This window comes from Numida meleagris, chromosome 4, assembly GCF_002078875.1.
Source record: "Numida meleagris isolate 19003 breed g44 Domestic line chromosome 4, NumMel1.0, whole genome shotgun sequence".
Classification (NCBI taxonomy): Eukaryota; Metazoa; Chordata; class Aves; order Galliformes; family Numididae; genus Numida; species Numida meleagris.
In genome coordinates, this window is record NC_034412.1 from 64,468,305 (window position 1) to 64,484,642 (window position 16,338).

General features: G+C 40.7%; 1 protein-coding gene across 2 annotated transcripts in view; it reads right to left on the reverse strand.

The window, feature by feature from the left end:
- UNC5C (unc-5 netrin receptor C) overlaps positions 1-16,338 on the reverse strand; it is a 239,716-nt gene that overhangs the window by 222,929 nt on the left and 449 nt on the right. The window lies entirely within an intron of this gene.

Here is a 16,338-nt window from a genome sequence, read left to right on the forward strand (position 1 = left end):
GGACTGGTCATGAGAGACATGATTTGTGCAGAACTCTGCCTTCACTCCTACTTGCACTTTACATTTTCATTTGACATTTTCCCATGAGTATGAAACCTCAAAGTGCTTAAATCAACTTTATCAGTTCTTTTTACATAATGTTTTGCTCCAAATCCCTCACCAAGACACCTTGTGTTCTGCCATTTTTTGTTGTTTGGCTCTGTAGTTTTCTCTCGCATTCAGAGACAATCATGACACTATGGTATCTTTTGTACTGGCAAAAAAAAAAAAAAAAGCAATTTGGAAAATTGTTCTTCTGAGTGCTGCCCCCACTACACACAGACCCCTGAAATAGTTTTTGGATGAATAAGGAATGGACTCCCATTACAAAAATAAATAACACAACTTTAAGAAATAACTGGATGACAATTTAATTTTTAGTCTTGTTTTTTGAAGTACTGCTTTGTTATTTAACAGGCCTCGTAATTACAACATTGTAGATAAAAACATACAGATTTATTTTAGGAACCCTCCAATTTACATGACTTTTCTTTTGGTTTTCACGGAGCGCTTTACCGCTTGCCCCAGCACTTACTGACCTGCCTGCCAACCTGGACTGAAGCTGCTGAGGCCTATCCCAAAGCAGCATGTTCTTCTCCAACCATCTCTCTGGCATTTCTTTATGGGCACCTGCTGCTGGTAATTATGGGCCTGTCTCCTAACCACTTCCTCTGGTTTATGTCAGGGCATTACTCAGCCCACTTGATTGCAAACAAGCCCCAGTAACAGAGCACTGCACGAGCCCTTGCAGTAATTAGGCAGGCCCAGTCAACTCTGTGCGTGCTGTGCCTGCATGGAAAGGAGTGGTTTCTTTATAATAATCTTCCCTTTGTTGCTTTCAGTAGCATAATGCAGCACACACTTTGGTAACCTTAACCAGACTGCCCGCGTGCGTCTGTCATGGGCTTTAGAACCAGCTGCTAAACGCGTACTGCCCAGCTCCCCAAAACATACTTCTGTTTGGCTGGAAGAACAAAATGGTGCCTTTCTTCAGCCTCAAATCCCATAAATGAGTTTGTTCCCATCCCAAGTCTTCATGCAAGTAAAATACAAGGCATACTTTGTACATCATCTTTATAAACATGTTCTGGGGGAAAGAGGATGCTTTAGCTTCTTTATATGGTGCAGTATCTGTTTTGCCACCCAGGGAAATGAAAATAAATACTGTAATGCATTCAAAACTCTTAATTCTCCAGAGAAATGTATTTTTTCTACTGTTACTAATTAGTATTTGAAACCACTAATCCTATTCAGGTTGGTTTTTGTTTGTTTTAATTTTCCATTGCCTACTTTGAGAAAAGCCAACGATGAAAATACGCTTTTAGTGTTGTTTTAGTAAATACCCTCTAAGATGGTCAAAAGCAGCTGGCTACTGCAGCAGCTAGACAGATAGCCTCGGCTGCACCCAGACCCACTAAGGAAAGTTCACTTGCTGACCAGGATCAGGGAGATTTTCTATGTTCTAGGGACAACATGAGCACAGTCTTTTCATTTTGAATATCAAACTTGGCAAAACCTTTGCACTGGTGAGGTGATGGGCAGCTTCAAAGTCTTCCCAAGAAAATTTCTGCAAGCTGTGCTCTTTTTAAAAACTAAGAGATTCCCAAACAACTAGCAGTCATAAAAACCATTTTAGCCAATAATTGCTGTTCCAGATGCCTATCTTTTTTGTCTTGATTCTTTTAAGTGGGACAAGATCTTGTAAAGATAGAAACACTTTCCTCCCCATTTCAGTGCAGAGACTCTTTGTTAGCACTGGGATTGATCTCTGATGTACTTTCCTGTTTCTGCTGCTTTATTTCATTTACTTTAAAAGCATGCTTAGAGTCATGGAAATTTTTCTATCCCAACAGACGGGACAGAAATCTCTCCCTGATGAACACAATCTTGCAGAAACTGGAGCTGATTGCAGCCCTTGGCTGGCACTCCACTAAAGCATTTAGCAAAGAAACACGTTTGCTGAAGTCCCCTCCTTCATGCAAGAAAGGCAGAAAACCTGAGCGTAATCAGAAGTCTCAAAAACTACAGCCCAAGGGCTGAAACTTATGATGAACAGATGAGGCTAAGTGGCATACACCATTTACCTGTGCACCTCAACACATTCAGATGCATTTATGTACACCTACACCAGCTGGTGCCTACATCCTTCCTAATCGAAACACCACTGGTACTCCCCAGCCCCAAACTCGTGCTGCTTCACAAGATTTTTGCACACATGTATCAGACCTCAAGTCATGAAAACATGGTACTCCAGAAATTCTTGTTAAGATTTTTTGCTACTATAGGAAGACTTATGTTTCCAGTTAGATAATGGTGGCAGCTGAAAACTAAAGGTCACATCACCTGATATTAAGCAATCTCGCATTTGATAAACAACCCAGCTCACAAGTCAGGAGAACAGAATTTTGAGCCTAGGGCTATTGTCAGGTCAGCTCTTTACCCTGCAGGTAAACGCATCTTCTGAAATAATATTTCATGGTCTGTAGACTTGCAATAGACTCACACAAGCCTTTTAGATGTGTTTGTGGAGAAATAAAAGAGTACAAATGTTTACATAAGTTATTTCAGCTCAGAAATTCCTTGTGGTTAAGTAATTATGTATAGTAACAATTTCTCAAAGGACAGTGGATGCAGCCTGCACATACACATAACAAAGCAGTTTAATATTTTTCATACACTGCAATATTCTCAAGCAATGACTCAGACTTCAGTGCAAGTTCTCATACTACAGAAAACTGAAAAGTGGGACTTCCCAAAAATCAAAGTATGTTATTTAGGAGCCTCTCCAGAAACAATCACCTGCTGCACATTGTATAGTTATTCCTTTGCAAACCATAGCTATGCATTCCTAGGTGCCCAAATAAAGCTGATAGCAATTAACAATACTGATTGCAACATGATAGCAATTTATATTTATGAAAACACACTGATATATCTTAAAACACTCACCATCTAAAAGCAAGGTAAAGTCAGATTAAATCTGATCATTAGAGAATTAGGTTTTGTATTTTTGTTTTTTAAAAGAATCACCTTAGGAAAAACATTTCCTGGTATATTTATTTTGTCATAGGCATGACCGATAATAGGCCAAAATAGGCTAGTTTTTGTATTTATTTTTCAGGCGCCACTTCAGACAACAAGCAATACAACTATTTCTACTTTGGACTATGGCTAAGAGTTAATATGTTCAAGCAAACCAAACTTCAGGAGCTGTCAAAAAGTGGCCAAGAGAGTTTTAAGACAAATTTTGACCTTGCAGAGCATGAAGCAACTACAGTTCCCCACTAATGTACTTCCCTGGAAGTCCTGAAGTCCACAGTTCAAAACGAGGAACTTCTAAAGGAGCAACCAGACTTTCTTTTGATGAAAATAAAGAAAGAAAAAATAAATGAGTACATTAGAAAACCCTTACAATTTTTACTCAATAAACATCCCTCTTCACAACTTGGGAGCCAGATATGCATATGTCCACTGAATTCCAAAATGCCTACATGATAACAGAAAACTGGAAAAACTGTAAAAATGTCACACGTCTTTGAGAGCTGACACAAACAGAACATCCCAGAAATTTTGCTTAATAATTTTTTGCTTGCATAAACGACTGCAAGCAATCCTTATAATCCTTACTAACTACATAAAATATTAATGGTTTCTTGAAGTACCAGTTATGCCACAGATCTTCCTTGGCCTGCTATGAAAAAATTTCTGCTCAGCGACAGCCAAGCTCCAAATATTGAAAGGAAGGAATTCCTTCAAAGAATGTGATGGATAAAACATTTGCCAATTTCTATCAATTTCAGTGAGGGAATCCAATGACAGAATAAAAATAAAATGCAAAATATTTTGGTTTACTTTACTGTTTTTCAAGGTATTTTCTTAGGGCAAGGAAAAACAACTTGCAGGATGATTATAAATCTTTTCATGAAATTTCAAGGCCATCCACTGAACTGAACACAGTACGCACACAGTCCTAATTCAAAGACGGTTTAGAAGCCTCATGCAGCCCCAACTATTCTGTAGTAGACTATTGATCTCCCTTTCTTCTTTCTATTTAAATGCAGACTCAAAGTCTTCCCTGTAAGCCTGGGTCCAGCACATAGCACAGGCTCACAAGTCTCCCAGCACTCTGCTACAAACCTGGCGTCTGGTCACCTTTCAGAAAGGCAAAGAGTATTGGCATTGCAATTCTTCTTCCAATGAAAAATATTCATGACTGTAATTGTCCCATGTCAATGTGAACAGCATCACTTTGTCAGCTCCAGCCTCATTCATTTACATAATTCTCCTCGCACATGAAAATGTATATATTTACTTTTCTATAATCAAATACAATATATATTATTTTTTTTAATAACAGGAGAAATGGTGCAAGAGACAAGGCAAAAACATATGGAAAAAGTCACTTTTGACCTATGTTTTATCCTTTAAACCCCAAAGTGGATTCAGTATTAAAATCAAAGCACTCTAAGTATATTGTGAAATATTTACAGCTGTTATTACAGCCTGATTTATGTGTGCCAGAGACCAGATTATTCAGACTGGTTTCACAAGCAATATGTTAGTAAACAGGATTTTGTTTGGTCATTATATTAAACATGTCCATATAAGCTTGGAATTAATTACAAATGGTATTTTACTGTACTTGATAAAAGCACTAAGCAGCAAGAACTAATGATGGCAAAGAAAAAGTCTCCTCTCATTTTCAGTAAAGCTTTTCATGTGAAAATCTGTCAACATGAAAAGTTACTGCTTGTAATTAAAGCCAGGCTTTAGTTCAATAATATGTTTACATGTTATGTTCCAGAAGGGAAAAAATGCAATTGAATTACTCTCCTTAAAGCCTGTGGTTCACAAACACATGGTCTGCTCTGTGCACGCTACTAATGTTGACTCCTGCAGCCTGGGAAGAAAAAAATAAAAAAAATCAGCCCAGCCTCATGCCACATTTGAGAGTTTTGCACTATTAACATTGTTTGTTACGAGTTTAAGAGAGCCCTCCAGATGTGCTTGCAGGATTTCTGCTGTGGGTATGCCTACCCAGATCAGGTATTCAAGCTCTGCTCTTGTCAGTACTCGTACAAGGTTTCACTAATGGACTGGTAACAGCAAAGAGGAGGTGGAGAAGTCTGTGAGAATGACAGCAAGGAGCTAATTACCCCTCTGCTTCAGCTCTGGCATTAGCTTACTAAACATCCCTTAGCAGGCCTCCACAATGGCTTTATAGCACAATATCTGTTTTCAAAGCGGCCTTCAAGACAACTTTTCAGAATTCAACTGGGTTCAAATTGCCAAACAGGGTGCTAAGTGGTGCTCCAGGAGAGGACCCCGGTCTGCTGGCTGCTTTTGAAGATGAGCCCATTTCCACTCTTTTGACATTTGTCATGCTTCCTCTCTTTTTAATAAATACGCACCATTTTCTCACCATCCTTCTGTATCCTCTTTCCTATACACTGGTATGGGTAGATGCTATTTGCTGTGGAAACAGTTAACTAAAATTTAGGACCAAAGGCATACAAACACAGTATCTTGACAAGTTTAAATGCTATCACATTAGTATAACAAGACATATTTCCAAAACAGACAGCAAATAACCTTCTCCCCCCCCCCCCCCCCCCCCCCCCATGGCAACCCAGTGCTCTACATGACAAAGCATGTTACTAACTTCAGTAGAAAACGCTCCTGAGCAAGGTCATAGCATATTTCATGGTAAAGAACCAAACAGATAAGCAGCTCTCCGGTTATGCAATGTTACAGAAGCCTGTACGCTGAATTTGCTAATTTAGCTTTAATTCACAAACCTGACACTCATTGCTTCCCTTTTAACTATTTTTGTTTCCTGTTAATGCAGCCAGATGGGAACTTTAGTATGATTACAACTCTCCCTACTTTAATATGAACTCTTCATCTCACTACTATCAGATGACATTTGCTTTCCTTAATGTACATACTTCTAGAAAAATTACAGAAGTGCTATTGCTGCATTACATGAAAAATTCCAATGTACATTTAGCTGACATAGCATCAGCTGCTGTTTAAACTGGGCTTAGCTAATGGACTTTTAATGTCAGTGGGGTTATGTGCAGTTACTGGCTATTAGCTGGAACGGGCCCTTTCTATAAAAATCACTTTTCCTCAAGCGTGTTGTTTGAACATTCCTTCCTCTGATTTAGTGACTGTCACCAAATACAAAACAAATGCAAGGACGCTGGAATCTACTGTTATCTTTAAAACCAACTTGACCTCAGCCCGGTCTCCACAAACAAAATACACATCTTGCATTGGTGCTGGCAGATATAAAACTTTAAGGACAAAAGACCAAATTTTCCTCATCTTACTCAGGTGTAAATCCCATGCAATCCAGCAAAATGAATGAGACAGTAGAAAAAACTTGATGTAGATACTGTCACTGGTTGATTTCCCCAAGAGAAAGGATTTTTACAATGAAACCAAGTTCCCATAAAATAAGCTCATCAGCAAAGTTTTAGCAGATGCTTACTCCACAGCATGTCACTTTGTCATGTAAAATCAGTTTTCTTTGTAAATGTTTCTTATAAATGCAAATTTAAGACTTTCTGCTGGAGATTGCAAAATGATAGACACATTTACAAAGCGAGTAAATAAACTAGTACTTTTCAAGATTTAGTAGGTTTTATCCAATAAGCTATGTTTACTACACAGAACTATTATATATAAAGACTTAGCAAAAAAAAAAAAAAAGATGACTCATACAGAAGTACTTCAGGACACTCAAAGAACAAAAGCTAGCAGAAACTGAAGAATTTTGCCTTTTTACACTGCTTGTCAGGAGGCACATGGCAGTACTCATTCCACTACCTAGCCCAGTATAATCACCACTTTTGTTACCAGCTACCACATTACATTTCTAACTCCAGCCTGAGAAGCCTGAGTATGCTTTCACAGTAGCAGGGGACTCCAGTTAAAAATGGCAGAATGCTGAGGCAGGTAATTGCCAGGTATTTGTGTGCAATAGACATTTATGTGGGTATCTGCCTACAGTTGGTGGCATTTGGCTGTCAGTGTTCCCACCGGAAATAGTGTGACAAAACCCAAGAAAAGAACGATTGCCTGGAAGATCCTCACCAACTGATTTTCAAGTAAGGCATGGGATTAATCTCTCTACAGCAGAGCCACATCACTGCATGTAAGGGGAATGGAAAGCCACAAAAGTATCCAAATTATTGAGCTTAAAAATAAACAGAACATGCAAAAAAAAAAAGAAAGAAAGAAAGAAAGAAAGAAAAAACTTTCCAGCAAAAAAAAAAAAAGGCTATATCAAGGTCTGTATATTCACGAGTCTTACTCTACTGTGCTGACTTTTTTTTTTTTTTCTTACTCAGAACTATTACAGCCTCTATGTCTTGTCTTTGAAATTAATGGAGCTATATATTTTGTTGGCCACAACCTGGACTTGCGTAAGCCTATCCTTGATTTTAGTACCGGGGAAAAAAAATAAATGAAAACAAAAGTAAACTGACACCTCCAAGTTCTGAACTTTCTAGCTACAACCTTTCTAGTTATTTAGTAATAACCAAGAAATTAGGAACTTCCTATTTGCTAAGGCACAGCTATTTTAAATGAGGAAGACAAGGAAAACCAGCACTCGTATTCTCATCAGCAGAGATGTGCTGCATAAGAAGAGCACTGTGTTTTATTTCAGCAAGTGACTGAAAAAGTTACCCTCACCTTCAGAAACTGGTGAGGAAGCAGAAAGGAAGTCCCTAAGCTGTGTTTGCAACGTCTGCGTGAAAGGAATTTTTAATAGAGATGATGATTTGCCAAAAACTAGTGCAGCTTTTGGGCCAAAAAGCTTACAGCAAGGAATACTGGTAATTCACGAGCCAATTCAGTAAGAACACTGCTGGTACCACGGCACATTCTTCACCATTTAATTATAGCCCCATCCCTTTAACTGGACAGACCTCAGATTTTTCCATAATTAACTCAGGTTTTCAAATTTGCAGCAAACAAGAGAGAAGGGAAACTTTATGTCCTCCTAGTTGAAAACACCAGTGAGTTTTGTCCTAAACTTAAAACAAAAGCTCAAGCCACAGAGGTTTCACTGTAGTCTCAGTGACTGCAGACAATCCAAAATTTCAGACTGAGGACCTCGCTGCTACATGCTTGGCTCTGGTTGCTGTTGAAAGTTGTTGATGCTGTGCAATTGAGAGGTAAAAGGAATACATCTGCGTTAATTCTGTGAGCAGCTGGCAGAACTGGGGACATATTAATGACAGAGAAAATTAATTCAGACCAAGGCAGTGTGCACGTGCATACCTTGAATTATTCCCAGCAAACAGAAGTAAATCTGTTATAGTTCGTGTAGGTAAATCCGATGCACGAGAACAGTATTAACCTCACATGCTATTCCATTCCACTTCTCATTCCCCCATTTTGGTATGACTGAACTTCAATTAACCTCATTCAGGGAGACTACATCCTTATTTTCTCTCAATATGTAAACTTTTATTATAAACACATATGTTGGAACTGAGGAAGGCAAGCAATGCATCTATGCAATACATAAATACACCAAATACCATTGGAGAACAGCAATTCACATTCCAATTGTTATTTCAACCAGTTCATGGTTATAATACAGCTCTCAAAAACTCTGAATTCTAATAATCTTGTGGTGATCTCTCTGCCTCACATGAGATGTGCTAAATTCAAGCAAAGGAAAAGCAATGAGTTCAAACAGGTTTCCAAAACCCTTATAATAGAGTCAAACTCTTTTGACAGATCAGTCAAGGCTTACTTTCCCGTTTCCCCCTATCTAGTTGATGAAATTCAAGATCTCTCAAAGAATCACATCCAGTACTCAGGGACCAAGGAAAACGCAGGCTTTCCTTTCTCTCAAAGGATACACCGTTAATCCACAGAGCTTAACGTTTCAACCTCTCACTCAATATGAGACTAAGAAATAAAGCTACTTTACTTCTTGAAAATAACTAAAAAGGGATTGGGAGGAACTACCTAACAAGAAAATTCTCAGCTGTTGCCAGGCCAGTAAAACCTTTCCAAGCTCCTTAGCATTATTGTTGATAATGTTACCTCCACAAGAGAAAAAAAGATACTGATTTAATTGCCTAGGCAACATGAGCTTTGGCAACTCCTAAGGCAACAGGGTCCTTCAGAGTGTAAGTCACTTCATTCAGCTGAATGTGATAGTCCTGAATTGCAGATTAAAACAAAACAAATCCACCCAAAACAGTGATCCTTATTCCATTTACAGCAGCACTGCTGTCACCCACTGGATCTGCTATCAGTCCTTGCAAATGTAGGCTGTTTGGGATAATTTCCCTGGTCTAACCAAGTCCATTTTAAACATTTGCCAATGTAAATTCAGAGGTTCCAGGAAGCATCCCTATTCTGAGCAATGGCATGTGGTTTTCCGCTTCATCTTTGAGACATTTTTCTGAGTGTCAGCATATATAAACAAACTGCTGGGGAGACCCAATAAATTCAACGTTTGGAAAGCGTCTGAGCACCTTCAGCGTAGCATTCCCCCCACAGCATCCATCTTTGGGATTTTCAGATGAGGAGAAGGAGAGACTAGGGAACCAAGCACCATCTCTGGCATTCACAAGGCTCCGGTTCTCATTCTGGTTCCCACACACATTTGCTCCATGCTCTTCAGCAATTCACCTTTCATCTCTCCACCAAACAGCAATAAGACACAGCTGTCCTCCCAGTTCAGCAAGGTGAATTAAAAATCTCATTAGTGCAACATAACCAATGAGAAACCCTCACTATCTCCAGCAATGCAAACATAGGAAAACCATGTTTGTAAAGAGGCAATTGTAATGTTCCCCCCATGTGGGGTGACACTAGTCTATGTGAGCACACACAACACTTTTTGCTGCCTTCTCCTTGTTCTGCCAATGCAGAACTCACAACAAAGGAAAGTGAGAATTCGGAGAGGCAACGAGCACTGCACTATAAATGGAAAAAACCCTGCTTACATGGGATTACTGCACTCACACAAACTAGAGCAGCAGAGAGATGTGTGTTTGGGGATTGTCAAAAACACTCACCTAAACTCAGCACTGCCTGTCTTTCCTGAGGCAAGCACCATGGCCAAGCTGAGTTTCTTCACCTCAATCTGGATCAGAGTCAAATCAGCGAGATAAAAAAGGAGCACAAGACCTAGGAAATGCTGCAAATACATGCCTTAAGCTGTGCTGAATCAGGACTGTAAGTCAAGCTTAGTAGTGAGGTTTTCCACAAGTCTGGTTGGAATATTTTTATAAATGTAGAGAAGAATTAAAGCTGTTATTGTCAGAAGATTCCATAATGTCTAACATTTTTATTATCACTGAATATCCAGGAGATTTTTAGAGAGGGGAAGAAAAAAGGGTTTGGCCAGCACTACAAATATTTGGTATGCTATTGACCTTTTCTCTAAAATAACTGAATCCCTTCTGGTTTTGATTAAGGTTTCTTGTTGGGGGGAGGTTTCTTGAAGGGCGTAAGCCACATCCCCTTCCCCCAAGCAAATAAACAAAAATTATTCCCCCCCACCATGGAGTTTATTGATAAAATGTTTAAGCGAAACTGCTTTTGCCCAAAGCTTTTAGGTAATAATGTGCCAAACTATAAAGGGACTCCTCAAATCCCAGTGTTTGATGAATTAGGAGGAAATCCCAAGTTTCCTGCTGAACATGTGTGATTTGGGCTGGAATTAGGAAGGCAAACAGGAAGCCGCTCTGATGATGACTACCTGGGGGGGAATGCTGCACAAGAGCATCTCCAAGGTTATGACAAGCTGGGAAAACCTCTAGCAGCTCTTGCCCACTGCTCTGAGTCACAGTGCCTGACTTGTGAATGTTGTTCGAAAGTGCAGAGCCAGCCGTAAGGAAAGCAACTGGAATACACTACAGTTTGTGGCTTCCTTTTTACCTTTTTCTGCTAGTGTGTATGCCCATGGCTTACAGTCACTTCTGTGCCACATCTCTACCTTAGAAAGATGAATCTAAATAAAACAAACAAACAAAAACCAACCCACAACCCATGCTCTGCAAAATGTTTAAACACACCTACTAAAAAAAACCAAAGACAATACTAAATAAATCCTCTCCCTGTCACACTGCCAGAGTTTGGGGCTGGAATATTTGCAGACGGCCCCATTATATTAAGCATGGGGTAACAAAGATTGCGCCTGTTGTTCCTATTTGCTCAGTGATAGCTGCTTCACAAACATTTTCCATTTTGAACATTATTTCAAATGCTCGCTTACAAATGAAGCAAATTAAGTCTTCTTTTGGATACAGTTGGCCTCCCAGAAGACTTACTGCCATTTCCTTCAGATCACCTCTTGGATACGTTATGATGGAGAGCTCTAGGGGCACTGACTCCCAGGACCAGACTCTGCTGAGCACACACAATAAATCACCTAAAACACCACCATCCTTCAGCCCTTGGAAGTGGTCAGACTGAACTGTGCCTCTATACAGCATTATTCTGCAGCTCTGCAGACAGAGGTCATAGTTAACGGGAAAACTACCACTCGCCTCTTATTCCTTACACTGCATCCTTGACTTACGCTTCAAAGCTCACACTGCTTTATATCTCTGAGTCGAATGTCAAAGCAGAAATGGCTAATGAAAACGACAGGCGATGTAATTACTGCTGTATTGGCACTGGTGCCAAGATTGCTGCCTGCTAAACTTGAATACCTCCACTGGGTGGCCAGCAACACGCACGCTTCACAAACACACACACTGCTCTCCCAACCCAGAGGGGAGGATGTGGGGATGAGGAAAGTGAATGCCTTTCTTTCCTATAGTGCCATATATATAGTTACATTAAACACATTGCATTGGCATAGCATCCATGATTAAACTAACCTTTATTTCAAGGATATGACGTGTTTTAGATGACAAACCAAAGATCCAAATGCTTGAGACTCACACTGAGGCAAATCATCTGTCTAAATTGCAGTAAACAGACTGCTACTTTGAGTAGCATACTTAGAAATTCCCCATCGTTAGAGCAATTACAAATATTTTTCCAATAATCCACAAAAGCAACTCTGTTTGTCTTTTTCCAGAATTCAGGAACCAGATTCCTCAAAAATCCAACAATATGAAGTCCTGAAAGACACCATAAAGGAATAAACATAGCCATAAGCTCTAGAGCAGGTTACTTCAAACAAGACTTCCCAGCAATGCAAAATATATGTATCTTCACTTTTCAAACTGGCTCCACCCAGTGTTTTACATATACACAAAACTCTGACAATGTACAATACAGAAATACCCATCTACTGTCCTACCAGCATGAGCTCCTCTCACCTACCATGAGAACTGATGCTGCTCTGTATCCCATTCAACTGGACAGACTGTGTCTCAAAACATCAGTCTTCTACTTGTACAAAAAAAAAGTCAAGATATTTATTTGAAAATGCCTGATAAATATAATCCACATGTTCTCCTCTCTTGCTTTGCAGGCCATCTATGGAATTTATTTGCCTGTCTTTGGAACACAGTTGTCAGATGTACTGTGTTTGGAAAATTAAATTAGAAAAAATCTTTTAAATATGGTTATTGTTCTTTCCTGCTTCTGAGTTTGGTTGTCACACACAAAGCTAGTCACAAAATACAGTGAATAACTAGGGTTTTGAGACTATTACAAAAAAACAAACAAGTCATGTGCTGAATGATGCATGTAAAATGATGGGGGTATAAACATGCTGGATGATTGTGGAAATGCTGAGAAACCATGAATGCATTCTTACTATACTGAATAACGACAAGGACAGTAATGCTGAACATTCATCAGAAGGGGGCTGTATTTGATGCACACAATTCTGCGTTATTTTTTTCTGAAACTGTTGTAACTGGCTGCTAAAGACTGGAAGGACAAAAGCACAGATTCTGACTCCTTCATTCCCAGAGAGGAACTCCCTCCACCATGGAGGGATCTCACCACTTCATTTTATTCCTGTTGAAACTGCTCCTCAGCCAGCCAGGGCAACCCAGTGGGCCACCTTGCTCCCTGGGAAGCCATTGCAGCAGTAAAATGCTACTGGGGGCAAGCAAGGGCTACAACATCTGGCCCAAACTCATGAACATCACTGAAATCTGCAAGAGCACAACACTTTAAAACAGATTAATGTTCCAAATGGGTTTAATCTGTTCACAGTGAAATACTCCTTGGCTTTACTGATACAGATGCTATTACATTCACACAATCAAATACAAGTGATCTGCTGATACATCAAGAAAATTTCTCCTGTTTCTCCTTTTTTTCTACAAGATGCATTTAGTTTTTTTAATCGGGAAGCACATCCCCAAAAGGTTCGTACATTCACATGTTGTGCTTCACTTTTTCCGCACCAAGCATTTTCAAACTACTGCTGATGGTAATAAAGAGTATGCTGGGGTAGGACAAATATCTGCACATATGGCTCTTTTACAGTTTTCTTTTTAAATTATCACTTGAATTTAATTAGGTTTCAGAGGTTAAGCATAAAAAATGCACTTTCATTGTAAAGGAAGAAATGAGACAAAACCTCATTCGCATGCAGCCCCTTTGACTTCAACTTTTCTACTCATCTCTTCTGCATCATTATCAGCCCAAAAAGCTGGCAGAACCACACTCACCACTGCAGGTAGATAGTTTAACTCTCCTTTTGTCCCACCTGACTTTGAAAAAAAGAACAAGGCCATGGGGCAAAGCGCTTTTGATGTCCAAAGATGAGAGGAAGTGGGGAAGCACACCAGCTGAAGCCCAGTCTCTGCTGACGGACAAAAGAAGGGAAAGTTGCTCTGATGGCAGATGGCACCAAGATGCTGAGCACAGCGAGGTCTGGGGGTGGCTGATCTTTTCTCTTGCAAGGTGGGATGCTTGGATTCTCCTTCTAATGGGGCTTTTTTTTTTTTTTTTTTTAAATAGCAATATAATGAATATAACAAACATAACATTCAAGCTGATTTTGGCTTGATAATTCCCCTGGCCCCATTCACTCCCCTTTAAAAATTACAGGCTCTCTCTAACATTGGGGCCATTTCCTGTTCTCTCCTGATAACAACGGAAAAATACTTAAGACAGCTTCAGATAATAAGATAAGAAATGCTAATAAAAAAGTGTATTTAGGTCTTCTGAACGGTTTACAGGAGGATTCTGGGATGCAGTGATATGAATCTCTCTGCAAGGGAGCGTGAGGGCCAATCCACCAAGCACTCAATTGATACATTTATTTTCCAAGAGGCAATGGAAAGGGAAAGCATGAAAGCAGAAGCCCCACAATGCCCACGGCTTCCCTAGCCAGCTTCAAAAGACAAAGCTAGTTGGGGAACGAAGAAGCAAAGCAAAATAAGAAATAGCATTAGCAGCAAGTACGGGGGAAAAAAAAAATGCATTTCCTTCCACGCCTCTTAAAATTATAACTATGTGTCAGTGTTTGCTGGTTGAAGACACCCACCCCTTTAAGATTTTTTTGCTTTTGTTTTTGCTTTTCAAAGCATTGCATAGGACGACTGAATTGTTTGCACAATTAAAACCATGTCAGCTGGCTCCAGACACACTGAAAATCAGAAAAGACCAAGACTGATTTGTAGAGTGTCACATTTTCCATTTCTGTTGCTTTCAAGGGATTGTGAATGAAAGCACTAGTGGAGGGGTTCCACCTCGGAAAAGGCTGACCAGCTGGGTGATGACTTTGGAGAATGAGGTTGTGTAAGAATCATTGTAATATTAGTGTATTTTTGGAAACTTAGAAACAAAACAGCAGTAAAACTTTGCCCATGAGATACGGTAAGAAAACTTCCTGAAGAGGGCACAGTTAAACTGTTGATTCATTGCCTTACAGGAGCACTATGCACACATAAATGAAGATCACCAAGGCAAACACCAATCAGAAAATCCCTCAGCTCTGGGAAGGATGCCAAAGCCAGGTCTGCACCCAAATTCTGTCCCCACTTCCAACAAACAGGAAACAAAAATAAAAGCAGCCATGGAAAAATGAGTCAAAACCAAATGACCATCTCCCTTGGTTTTCCACCCAGCTGTGGAAAGTTTGCAACATGGCAAACAATGGGAAATACTGCTAGAGACCTCTTCTGCCTTTCTTGCTCCCACACTCATGCCCCTGTTCCCAAGCACACGCACAGCGCTCTGCCATGCAGTGTTACATTATGAGCGCGTGGCAGTGGGTGCAGGATGCCCTGCAGCAGGCAGACGTGGAGCAGCAGGTCCCCATGTCCTGCCAGCAGGACATCAGGCTGCTCCAGGTCCTGCTGCCCGAGGGGATCTTCTCAATCCGCAGATCTGCACAGACTGACATGAAGCCACTGACATCTAGGTCTGCACACACATGGTGCTAATAAAACCTCAAAAAACAGAACATCAAGCCTGACTCACGTCCAACAGGAAGGCAACTGGGGAAAGAAAATGATGCAGAAATGTGACATGATGCATAATAGGTTTTTGTACTTCCATTCTACACAATCTCTTTTTCACAACCAGGTCTCCGATATCCCTGTGAGATAAATTCCTGGTACGCTGTGGAAACATGACTGAAGACGGAGCAAGTACCAGGAGGGAAGGGATTAGCGGGGCTAACGTACAGACAGGATGCACACTGCATCCCAAGACCCTACGGAGGCACCGGGAGCCAGAGCAGGCAGCAATACTCCCCCAGGCTAAAGGCCGGAGAGGAGCAGGCTGCGACGGCTGGGAGAGAGCACGGGGATGGGCTGCATGGCCGTCTCAAGTGCCTCTCGACAGAAGTGATGAGGGGGAAACAAGCATTCTTCCACTTGTGCTACGCTGACATCTCCAAATCAAAGCTTTGCTGCACGCTGCTGTTTCTTGGTGGCAGGTATGAAAAACACCATCAGCTTCTGACATCCCTTTCTCTTGCTACCAGTGTAACCGGGAATGTGCAAGAGCTTTAACGAACCCGCACATCCCCGCTACGCGCGGTGCTGCCCACACGCAGCAGCAACCTTTCTCTCCCCAGTGCTGAGGAGCTTGTAGAAAAGTATTTCCCAGCAGAAGCCATCATTTCCACTTCAGCTCGAACTCCCGGAAAGAGAAGAGAAAAGCACCGAGAAAGTTTTATCTGGCAGCAGAAGCAGCCTCCCGCTGTGCCTGCCCGCAGCAGGCGGGCTGGGACGAACCGAACCGGGGCTCTTTGTGATTGATGCTCCAAGGAACCGCGGAACGCACAGAGCCACTTTCACTTTGATAGGAGAATTTGCACACAGGCTCGGAGAGAAACAGGCTTAGCAGATGTGTTCCGCAACCCCCGACCCGGCGAAAAAAAAAAAAAAA